This window comes from Ranitomeya variabilis, chromosome 4 (assembly GCF_051348905.1).
Source record: "Ranitomeya variabilis isolate aRanVar5 chromosome 4, aRanVar5.hap1, whole genome shotgun sequence".
Classification (NCBI taxonomy): Eukaryota; Metazoa; Chordata; class Amphibia; order Anura; family Dendrobatidae; genus Ranitomeya; species Ranitomeya variabilis.
In genome coordinates this window covers 756,032,457-756,044,019 of record NC_135235.1, presented here as the reverse complement: position 1 = coordinate 756,044,019, position 11,563 = coordinate 756,032,457, and positions in this window count along the sequence as shown.

Here is an 11,563-nt window from a genome sequence, read left to right as displayed (position 1 = left end):
GGGCAGATGTTTTTAGCCAGGGGGGGTCCTATAATCATGGTCCCTCTCTAGGCTATTAATATCTGCCCTCAGTCACTGGCTTTCCCACTCTGGCGGAGAAAATTGAGCGGGAGCCCACGCCAATATTTTCCGTGATTTAACCCTTTATTTTATCAGATAGAGCCCCCAAATTTTGCACACAGACACTTGGAACATTATTAGTGAGGAATATGTTAAAAAATAAGGGATATGAAATGGTTTACTGTATGTCACCATGTCTCATATCCTGTCGGGTTTGGGAAGGAGATAGCAAACGCCGGCAATTGAATTACCGGCTTTTCTGCTATCTAGCGCTGTATGAAATATAAATATATATATATATATATATATATATATATATATATATATATATATATATATATATATATATATATATATATATATATATATACACACATACAATTGTCTAAGGGTTTTTCCGTCTGTCTGTCTGTCTGTCTGTCCTGGAAATCCCGCGTCTCTGATCAGCGACGGGCATAGCATTGCGACGATGATGTCATAATGGAAATCTCGCGTCTCTGATTGGTCGAGGCCGCCAGGCCTTGACCAATCAGCGACGGGCACAGTATCGACGTAGATGTCATAATGGTTACCATGGCGACGATGATGTCATAAAGGTATACTACGGGGACATGCATATTCTAGAGTACCCGATGCGTTAGAATTGGGCCACAATCTAGTATATATATATATATATATATATATATATATATATATATATATACACACCTATACTATATGTAGACATTTATTTTAGCTATTCTATTCTAACCTGTCAGTGTGATTTTACTGTACACCGCACTGAATTGCCGGCTTTTCTATAGAACACTGCTGCGCATTTCTCGCAAGTCACACTGTTGGTCCGTGTGTAATCCGTATTTTTCTCGCCCCCGTTGACTTTCTTTGGCGGATTTTTTGCGCAATACGCTGACATTGCAGCATGCTGCAATTTTCTACGGCCGTACAAGACCGTATAATACGGATGCGTAAAATACGGCAGATAGGAGCTGCCCCATAGAAAATCATTGGTCCATGTGCAATGCGTATTTTCAGTGCCTATCATACGTCCGTAAAACTCGATAGTGTGACGCCGGCCTCACAGCGCTGACCTGACACTGTAGTTAACTGAGCACAATCCTGCGGACAGGTTCCTCAGAGCACATAGGGAATGGCATTAAAATAAAAGCCATAAAACTGTGGCAAACTCGAATTTTCTTTTCTGCTTTCCACTAGTAACTAATATTAAGTGCTGCCATTAGAACTTATAAGTTGTCCTGCAAAAAGATAAGCTGGTCATAAAACTATATGAATATATAAAGCTATAGCTGCGAGAATGGCGGGAGTGGAAAGCGATAACCAAAAATATAAACTTTTGTTATTATCCCCTCTTTTTATCTCAAACTGCCTTTGTCCCTTTTTGCTTCTTAACCCCTTAGTGACAGAGACAATTTGGTACTTAATGACCGAGCCAATTTTTACAATTCTGACCAGTGTCACTTTATGAGGTTATAACTCTGGAACGCTTTATCGGATCCTGCTAATTCTGAGATTGTTTTTTCGTGACATGTTGTACTTCAAGATAGTGGTAACATTTCTTCGATATTACTTGCGATTATTTATGAAAAAAATGGAAATATGGCGAAAATTTTTAAAATTTTGCAATTTTCAAACTTTGTATTTTTATGCCCTTAAATCAGAGAGATATGTCACAAAAAATAGTTAATAAATAACATTTCTCACATGTCTACTTTACATCAGCACAATTTTGGAAACAATTTTTTTTTTGTTAGGGGGTTATAAGGGTTAAAAGTTGACCAGCAATTTCTCATTCTTACAACACCATGTTTTTTTTAGGGACCACATCACCTTTGAAGTGATTTTGAGGGGTCTATATGATAGAAAATAACCAAGTGTGACACCATTCTAAAAACTGCACCCCTCAAGCTGCTCAAAACCACATTCAAGAAGTTTATTAACCCTTTACGTACTTCACAGGAACTAAAACAATGTGGAAGAAAAAAATGAACATTTAACTTTTTTTTGCAAACATTTTACTTCAGAACCATTTTTTTTAATTTTCACAAGTGTAAAAACAGAAATTTAACCACAAATTTTGTTGTGCGATTTTTCCTGAGTACGCCGATACCCCATATGTGGAGGTAAACCACTGTTTGGGCGCACCGCAGAGCTTGGAAGTGAAGGAGCACCGTTTGACTGTTTCAATGCAGAATTGGCTGGAATTGAGATCGGACGCCATGTCGCGTTTGGAGAGCCCCTAATGTGCCTAAACAGTGGAAACCCCCCACAAGTGACACCATTTTGGAAACTAGACCCCCCAAGGAACTTATCTAGATGTGTGGTGAGCACTTTAAACCCCCAGGTGCTTCACAGAAGTTTATAACGTAGAGCCGTGAAAATAAAAAAATCGCATTTTTTCTACAAAAATGATCTTTTTGCCTCCAAATTTTTATTTTACCAAGGGTAACAGGAGAAAATGGACCCCAGAAGCTGTTGTACCATTTGTCTTGAGTACGCCGACACCCCATATGTGGGGGTAAACCACTGTTTGGGCGCATGGCTGAGCTCGGAAGCAAAGGAGCGCCATTTGACTTTTCAATGCAAAATTGACTGGAATTGAGATCGGACGCCATGTCGCGTTTGGAGAGCCCCTGATGTGCCTAAACAGTAGAAACCCCCCAAAAGTGACCCCATTTTGGAAACTAGACCCCCCATGGAACTTATGTAGATGTGTAGTGAGAACTTTGAATGCCCAAGTGCATCACAGAAGTTTATAATGCAGAGTCGTGAAAATAAAAAATATATATTTTTTAACAATAAAGATTTTTTAGCCCCCAAGTTTTTATTTTCACAAGGGTAACAAGAGAAATTGGACCCCAAAAGTTGTTATCCAATTTGTCCTGAGTATGCTGGTACCCCATATGTGGGGGTAAACCACTGTTTGGGCGCACGGCAGAGCTCGGAAGGGAAGGAGCGCCATTTTGGAATGCAGACTTTGATAGAATTGTCTGCGGGCGTTATGTTGCGTTTGCAGACCCCTAATGTACCTAAACAGTAGAAACCCCCAACAAGTGACCCCATTTTGGAAAATAGACCCGCCAAGGAACTTATCTAGATATGTGGTGAGAACTTTGAATGCCCAAGTGCTTCACAGAAGTTTATAATGCAGAGAAGTGAAAATAAAAAATATTTTTTTTCCCACAAAAAAGATTTTTTTAGCCCCCAAATTTTTATTTTCACAAGGGTAACAAGAGAAAATGGACCCCAAAAGTTGTTGTCCAATTTGTCCTGAGTATGCTGGTACCCCATATGTGGGGGTAAACCACTGTTTGGGCGCACGGCAGAGCTCGGAAGGGAAGGAGCGCCATTTTGGAATGCAGACTTTGATAGAATTGTCTGCGGGCGTTATGTTGCGTTTGCAGACCCCTAATGTACCTAAACAGTAGAAACCCCCAACAAGTGACCCCATTTTGGAAAATAGACCCCCCAAGGAACTTATCTAGATATGTGGTGAGAACTTTGAATGCCCAAGTGCTTCACAGAAGTTTATAATGCAGAGTAGTGAAAATAAAAAATATTGTTTTTTCCCACAAAAAAGATTTTTTTTGCCCCCAAATTTTTATTTTCACAAGGGTAACAAGAGAAAATGGACCCCAAAAGTTGTTGTCCAATTTGTCCTGAGTATGCTGGTACCCCATATGTGGGGGTAAACCACTGTTTGGGCGCACGGCAGAGCTCGGAAGGGAAGGAGCGCCATTTTGGAATGCAGACTTTGATAGAATTGTCTGCGGGCGTTATGTTGCGTTTGCAGACCCCTAATGTACCTAAACAGTAGAAACCCCCAACAAGTGACCCCATTTTGGAAAATAGACCCCCCAAGGAACTTATCTAGATATGTGGTGAGAACTTTGAAAGCTCAAGTGCTTCACAGAAGTTTATAATGCAGAGTAGTGAAAATAAAAAAATATTTTTTTTTCCAACAAAAAAGATTTTTAGCCCCCAAGTTTTTATTTTCACAAGGGTAACAGGAGAAATTGGACCCCAAAAGTTGTTGTCCAATTTATCCCGAGTACGCTGATGCCCCATATGTGGGGGTAAACCACTGTTTGGGCGCACGGCAGAGCTCAGAAGGGAGGGAGTACCATTTGACTTTTTTAGCGCAAAATTGGCTGTCGTGTTTGGAGACCCCCTGATGTACCTAAACAGTGGAAACCCCCCAATTCTAACTCCAACCCTAACCCCAACACACCCCTAACCCTAATCTCAACCCGATCCATAATCCTAATCACAACCCTAACGATAATCACAACCCTAACCCCAAAACAGCCCTAATCTCAACCCTAACCATAACCCTAATCAAAACCCTAAATCCAACACACCCCTAACCCTAATCCCAACCCTAACCCTAATCCCAACCCTAATCCCAAACGTAACACTAATCCCAACCCTAATCCAAACCCTAACCCTAATCCCAACTCTAACCCTAACTTTAGCCCCAACCCTAACTTTAGCCCCAACCCTAACCATAACTTTAGCCCCCGTCGTCACAAAAAAAGTTCAATGTAACCTTTTTTTTGTACGTCGCGTCCGCCATTTCCGCGCATGCGTGGCCGTAACTCTGCCCCCTCCTCCCCAGGACATAGACTGGGCAGCGGATGCGTTGAAAAACTGCATCCGCTGCCCACGTTGTGCACAATTTTCACAACGTACGTCGGTACATCGGGCCGACGCATTGCGACCGCCCCGTACCGACGCAAGTGTGAAAGAAGCCTAAGGCTACTTTCACACTAGCGTCGTACTCGGCCCATCGCAGTGTGTCGGGCCGACGTACCGACGCTAGCGTTGTAAGCGCCGCACAACGGGTGCAGCGGATGCTGTTTTTTCAACGCATCCGCTGCCCCATTGTGAGGTGCGGGGAGGCGGGGGCGGAGTTCCGGCCACGCATGCGCGGTTGGAAATGGCGGACACGTCGCACAAAAAAGTTACATGTAGTTTTTTTTGTGTCGACGGTCCGCCAAAGCACGACGCATCCGTCGCACGACGGATGCGACATGTGGCAATCCGTCGCTAATGCAAGCCAATGGAGAAAAAACGCATCCTGCAAGCACTTTTGCAGGATGCGTTTTTTCTCCAACGACGCATTGCGACGGAAGCCAAAAAACGCTAGTGTGAAAGTAGCCTAACCCTAACCCTAAATTTAGCCCCAACCCTAACTCTAACCCTAACCCTAACTCTAACCCTAACCCTATCTCTAACCCTAACTCTAACCCTAACCCTAATTTTAGCCCCAACTTGTCTTCTCCTGCCGGCCGGCAGATGGCGGGCGCACTGCGCATGCGCCCGCCATGATGAAAAAGCCGGCTGGCAGGAGAAGACAGAAGAGGACCCAGGGACCCCGGGTGAGTATGATAGGGTCCCCGAATCCCCCTATTTCTCTGTCCTCTGATGTGCAATCACATCAGAGGACAGAGAAATAACTGATCGCTTTTTTTTTTTTTTGCGGTCGCCGGTAAACTGTTAATTACCGGCGATCGCAAAGCAGGGGTCGGTGCAAACCGACCCCGATCATGTTCTTTGGGGTCTCGGCTACCCCCGGCAGCCAAGACCCCAAAGATCTTCCGGGTGCCGGGCGGCGGGCGCACTGCGCGTGCGCCCGCCATTTTTTCCCGGAAAAAAGATGGCGGCGCCCATGGGGAGACACGAGGAGCACCGGGGGAGGTAGGTGAGTATTGGGGGGCTATTGGGGGCCATCGGGGACCACATTTCTCTGTCCTCCGATGTGGGATCACATCGGAGGACAGAGAAATTAAACGGCAAATCGCTTTTTTTTTTTTTTTTTTGTTGCGACCGCCGGTAAACGGTTAATTACCGGCGATCGCAACTCGGGGGTCGGTAAAAACCCCCCGAATCATGTTCTCTGGGGTCTCGGCTACCCTCGGCAACCGAGACCCCAGAGAAAATCCGACTCTGGGGGGCGCTATTCACTTTTTCCACAGCGCCGTTAATTAACGGCGCTGTGGATTAAGTACCCTTAGCGGCCGCCGTTAAAAGGCGTATCGGCGGTCGTTAAGGGGTTAAACGGGCTGTTTCAATTTAATAAATGACATTGATTATGTACAGAAAGTAAATCTATGGCACATACTAGTACATTGTGATTGTCCACATTGCCTCCTTTGTTGGCTTGACTCATCTTTCTATTGCAGTATACACTTCTCATTTCCATGGTTACAGACTACCCTGCAATACAGCACCAGTTGCATTACCTGCTTACTATAGGAAAATTGCTCCCTCTGTGCACTCCTGTGGTGCCTGCTCCCAGAGACACCAGTGCAAGAATGGGCACTGGCGCTGGATGGCAGCATGGTCTGTAACAATGGAAATGAAAAGTGTATAATGCAATAGATAGATGAATCAAGCCAACAAAGGAGGCAATATGAATTACAATATATAACTAAGTGCCTTGTATTAACTTTCTCTACATGATAAATGCTATTTGCTAACGTTAGAGATTTCTTTCAAGGATTTGGACTATGCTAGCATAACCTAGCTATAGGCATTCTATGTCACACAAGGAGCAACTGTGGGACCCCAGGAGTTCGGGTACCACAGTAGTGCTGTCTTCCTCTCAGGGAGGGTAGTGCTATGTCTGGAGACAAGTGAGATTTCCTTTGGTAGGTTTACACACACACACACAACACCTTCCACTTCCAGGCCAGGAGGGGGAGCTCCAAGCCCTGTTTTAGGCAGCTTCCCTCAATAAAGATCTTGGTTTAGAGGCGGAGACAGCTCAGTTTGTAGCAGAAGTCGGTGTGCGAGGACAGACAGGAGTGGGGCACAGAGGAAAAAATGCTCCAGGAGGCCATGAGCTGGCCTCTGAAAAGTATCAGCACAAAAATCCGGGTACCGGGAGCCCGAGGCTTTTGTGGATTATAAAACACAGAGCAGAACCGGAGGGTATTGTTCTACAAGGACTTTGCTCATAGTTACCTGTGGCACAGCAGCACCTAGGAGCCTGGAGTCACCTAGAACAGACCCCAGTTCACACGGCCCGAGCTGCCTGCCATACAGGTACCTGTCCTAGGACAGCAGAACCATTAAAGACCTTGTTGAGACACTTAGTGGCAGAAGGGACTTAGAGACAGAAAGTGCAGAGTGGTAGGCTCCTACCCGACTTACCCAGGGGAACTCGCTTGTCTCTGGACTGCCCGGACTTCTCTGCCTGCCCTGTGGTCTGGTGCCCTGGACTGTGGATGCTGAAGTCTTCAGTAAAGGTAAAGAGACTGCAACCTTGTGTCCTCGCTCTTCCCTGCACCTCTCACCATACCACCATCTACACATCAGGATCCCTGGGGACATACTTCACCTGTGGGAAGGTATACCATCTAGCTGCCATAACATCACCCCAGCGGACCCCTTAAAGCAGCGTTGGTCACCCTGACCGAATACCAGAGGTGGCGTCACGAACATAAACCTTATCCCTTTAAAGACTTTTCCCATTTTTACATGGGCGCCCAGGGCCACGAACCGCGTCATAGCCACGTGACACCTCCCCTGTGAACACTGGACCCGATACTGAGTACCCCTGGCCCGCGGGGCGACTCACAAACCCTTTAAATGCCCATATACCGTATTTTTCGGACTATAAGGTGTAGGAAAATGGGGGGTGCATCTTATAGTCTGGATATATTGGCTCTGGCTGTGGTGGGGGAGTGGTATCGGAGGAGCAGTGGGTCACAGGCAGGAGTCGGCGGCTCTGGCTAACTCCTGTGCCCGCTGCTAATGAGAAATGAATATGCACTGCATTCCACCCCCATGGGTATGGTGGGCAACGAATATTCATTTTGTCCTGGCATCCTGGTATGTTTGATTGGCCCCATCCCGTTGCTGGTATGATTGGCCCCCATCCCGTTCCTGGTATACATGGCCCCATCAGAAAAGAAAAAATACATTACACTCCCCTACACGGCACTCCCTCGAAGTGTCCTGCTCCGGTGCCAGCAGCTGCTTAATGCTTGTAAGTAGCGCATGGCAGGGACGTCATGCACTGCTCACAAACAAAGCCCAGCTGTCGGAATACTCACCGGGACCGTTCAGCGCAGAGTGCGGTGAGTATCCATTCCTTCTCAGTAGTGCGCACTGTCAGCTGCCTGCTTCCTGCTGCTGCAGCGGTCACGTGTGCCGATACTTAAGAAAAATGAATATCTCGGCAATGAGATCTAGGAGCCGAAATCTGAATCTGCACATGCGCCGCCTCCAGCGGCTATTTTCTCGGAGGCCACAGCATCGAGGCAATAGAAGGGTGGGGGCTTCGGGCTTTAACAAAATGTTGCCGGAGCCCCCAGCACCACCGAACCAGCAGAAACAGGCTGGGTTGGGAGTGAGATTTTCACCCTGCAGCTTCAGACTACTAGAAGAATTGCCCAACTCCTTCTGCCGCCACGATATCTATAAGTACATTACGACTATAAGACCCACCCCTGTTTTCCGTAAAAAAAATTTGGGAAAAAAGGGTGTCTTACAGTCTGAAATATATGGCATATTACAAGTAGTGCAACTGAAACAATTTTTTTTTGCATCTTCTACTTGCTCCTTTTAGTGTGAAGCAATCCATAGCCCCCTTTTGTTCTAAATTTATTTGCTTGGTCACGCTGCAAACTACAGCCTGGTCATTCTGGTCATTGTAATTGAAGAGCGTGCAAATCTAAGAATTGTAATTTCTTTTTTGCCCCAGGCATCAGATGCGAGTGCGCAAAAAAAATTGGTACCATCTAATATTTTGTAGTGTCATACAACATTTTTGGACACCATTAAGCAAAGTACCAGCTATATACTACTGTCCAACTTATTCAGACAACTCATACATAATTTATATGAATAGGAGGACACGGAGTTTTACTGAACATTCAATTTATTAAATTCAAAGAAAATACACAAAAATATATCAATTTTACATGATAAAAATGGATAATACATATCAAATGCAATTAGTGAACTACCCAGGTAAGTGTAAAGGACCTATGGGCCACATAGAGAGCCAAAATGAGACCTGCTTACATTCAAGAGTAATGACATCCCCAATTTTCAGTATCGTTTGTGTGATTAGACCATACACCTGTGCCTCAGCACATTACTGGTGGGCCACTATTCACTATATTACCATCTTATTAACTGTCTTGGTAAATGTCCGCATAAAAAGGTTTAATTCTCTCAATATTTACCCATGTGGTCTTTGTCGGCTTCCTGTGTGGACCTCAGTCTCCCTAACGCGCGTTTCGCGCCCCCATGAGGAAGCGAGGCTACTGTTAGCACGCGAAACGCGCGTTGGGGAGACTGAGGTCCACACAGGAAGCCGACAAAGACCACATTCTGTTCTATAGAACACTGCTGCGTATTTCTCGCAAGTCACACTGTTGGTCCGTGTGTAATCCGTATTTTTCTCGCCCCCGTTGACTTTCTTTGGTGGATTTTTTGCGCAATACGGTGACAAACGCAGCATGCTGCGATTTTCTACGGCCGTACAAGACCATTAAATACAGATGCGTAAAATACGGCAGATAGGAGCTGCCCCATAGAGAATCATTGGTCCATGTGCAATGCGTATTTTCTGCGCCACTCACACGTCTGTAAAACTCGCTAGTGTGACGCCGGCCTTATTTCAGGCTGAGGCCTGGTGTATCTGTGGTGGAAAAATCATAGCTTTGCAGGCATACATAGCATAGTTTGGTCTGCAAGCCTTGTTCTACTCATTTTCTTTTTCAAATTTTAAAAAAAAAACAATAAAAAAATTATTCAGTCTGTTATCTGAGGCTGAGGCCTGGTGTATCTGTGTTGGAAAAATATTTTCTTCACAGGCATAAGTTGCATAGTTCTGACTGCTAGCCTTGTTCTACTCATTTTCTATTTTTTTCCCAAATTTCGCAAAAAGCATAAAGAAAAGATACAGTCTGTTATCTCAGGCTGAGGCCTGGTGTATCTGTGGTGGAAAAATCGCAGCTTTGCAGGCATACTGATCACATATAATTTTTCTCCAAAGAAAAACATTTGTCTTGAGCTTTTGAAATAGCCCAGTAACTACTACTTTACTAAATCCTAACTTTTCTCGTCTGCTTGTGCTTGAAATGCTGCCTTTTAGGCTTGTTGAGACAGAAGCTTTCCGCAACTTGTTAGTCCTATCTCTGGACTATCCTCTTATGACCTAGTGTATACCTCTCCAATATATATTTTTTTAAAATACTATTATATTATATTTTTATTTAGATACCTGTCTCTTAGCTGTTGCTAGGGAGGAACATATCTCATTGGACACATTCTGGCTTCAAATGTATGAACCTGTGTTCGCCCCTCTCTTTTATTATTTCTTTCATAGGTGGATTCACATCCTTTATTCATTTTTTTATTTCAGTATGATTGATCATTCATTATGTTTCCTCATTCTCCACCACTAGATCACCCGGGTTAATGTGCTCTGTGCTGCTACAGACAGTCCAATTTTTGGGAAGGGTGTCTGTGATGGCAATAAAATATTTTTTTTAAATGTACCCCCCATGGGGAAATGTTTGGACAATTTCAGTACTCCAAATGTTTTATTTTAGTGTCATAGCTTACTACACAATTTTGGTGGGCCAAAAAAAAAAGAACACATTTTGATCACTCTAAGGGTATGTTTCCACGGTCAGGAAACGCTGCTTGTTTGACGCTGCGCAGAGCTGCAGCGTCAAACACGCAGCGTCCAGATGTTCCAGCATAGTGGGGGGGATTTTATGAAATCCCTGAAGTGGCCCTGCGACTCTGGACATGCTGCGCGTCTTTTCAGATCGCAGCACGTCCGTACACCTTGCGGGGACGCAGCGTCCCCGCAAGGCATATCACAGGGCCCTTTGGGAGAAAGCGATTATCCCGGATGTGAAGAGTTAACACATCCGGCATGATCGCGTCCCAGAAAGGGGGCGGGGCTTAGCGCTGAGCGGCTTCGTCGCTGCGGCGATACCGCCGGCCATCCTGACCGTGGAAACATACCCTGATACCTCAGTCAGATGCATGGTGTCTCTGTGGTGTCTAAATCCTTCCTTTGCAGGCATACATTGCATTTTTTGGTCTGCTAGACCGCTACCCTTGGTGTATACAGTTTTTTGTGAATATTTGAAAATTTTTAAAAATACATCCCTCATACTGAAACAGTCTGTTATCTCAGTCACACGTCTGGTCTATGTGTGGTCTTCAAATCTTGGCTTTTCAGCCATACAATCCAGTTTTTGGTCAGATACCCTTGCTGTCTACAGTATTTTGTGGTTTTAAATTCTTTTAAAATATAGACCACATATTGAAACTCCGTCCGATGGTCATTTCATGTGTGGTCTAAAAATAGTTTTTTTCATGCATACATTCCAATTTTTGGTCTGTCTAATACCCAAGGTCTATACATTATCTTGGTTAAAACCCCAAAATGTTTGCAGTGTGGTAGTTCTGTAACACGCCTCATCTATCTGTGGGCTACAAAGTGTGCTTT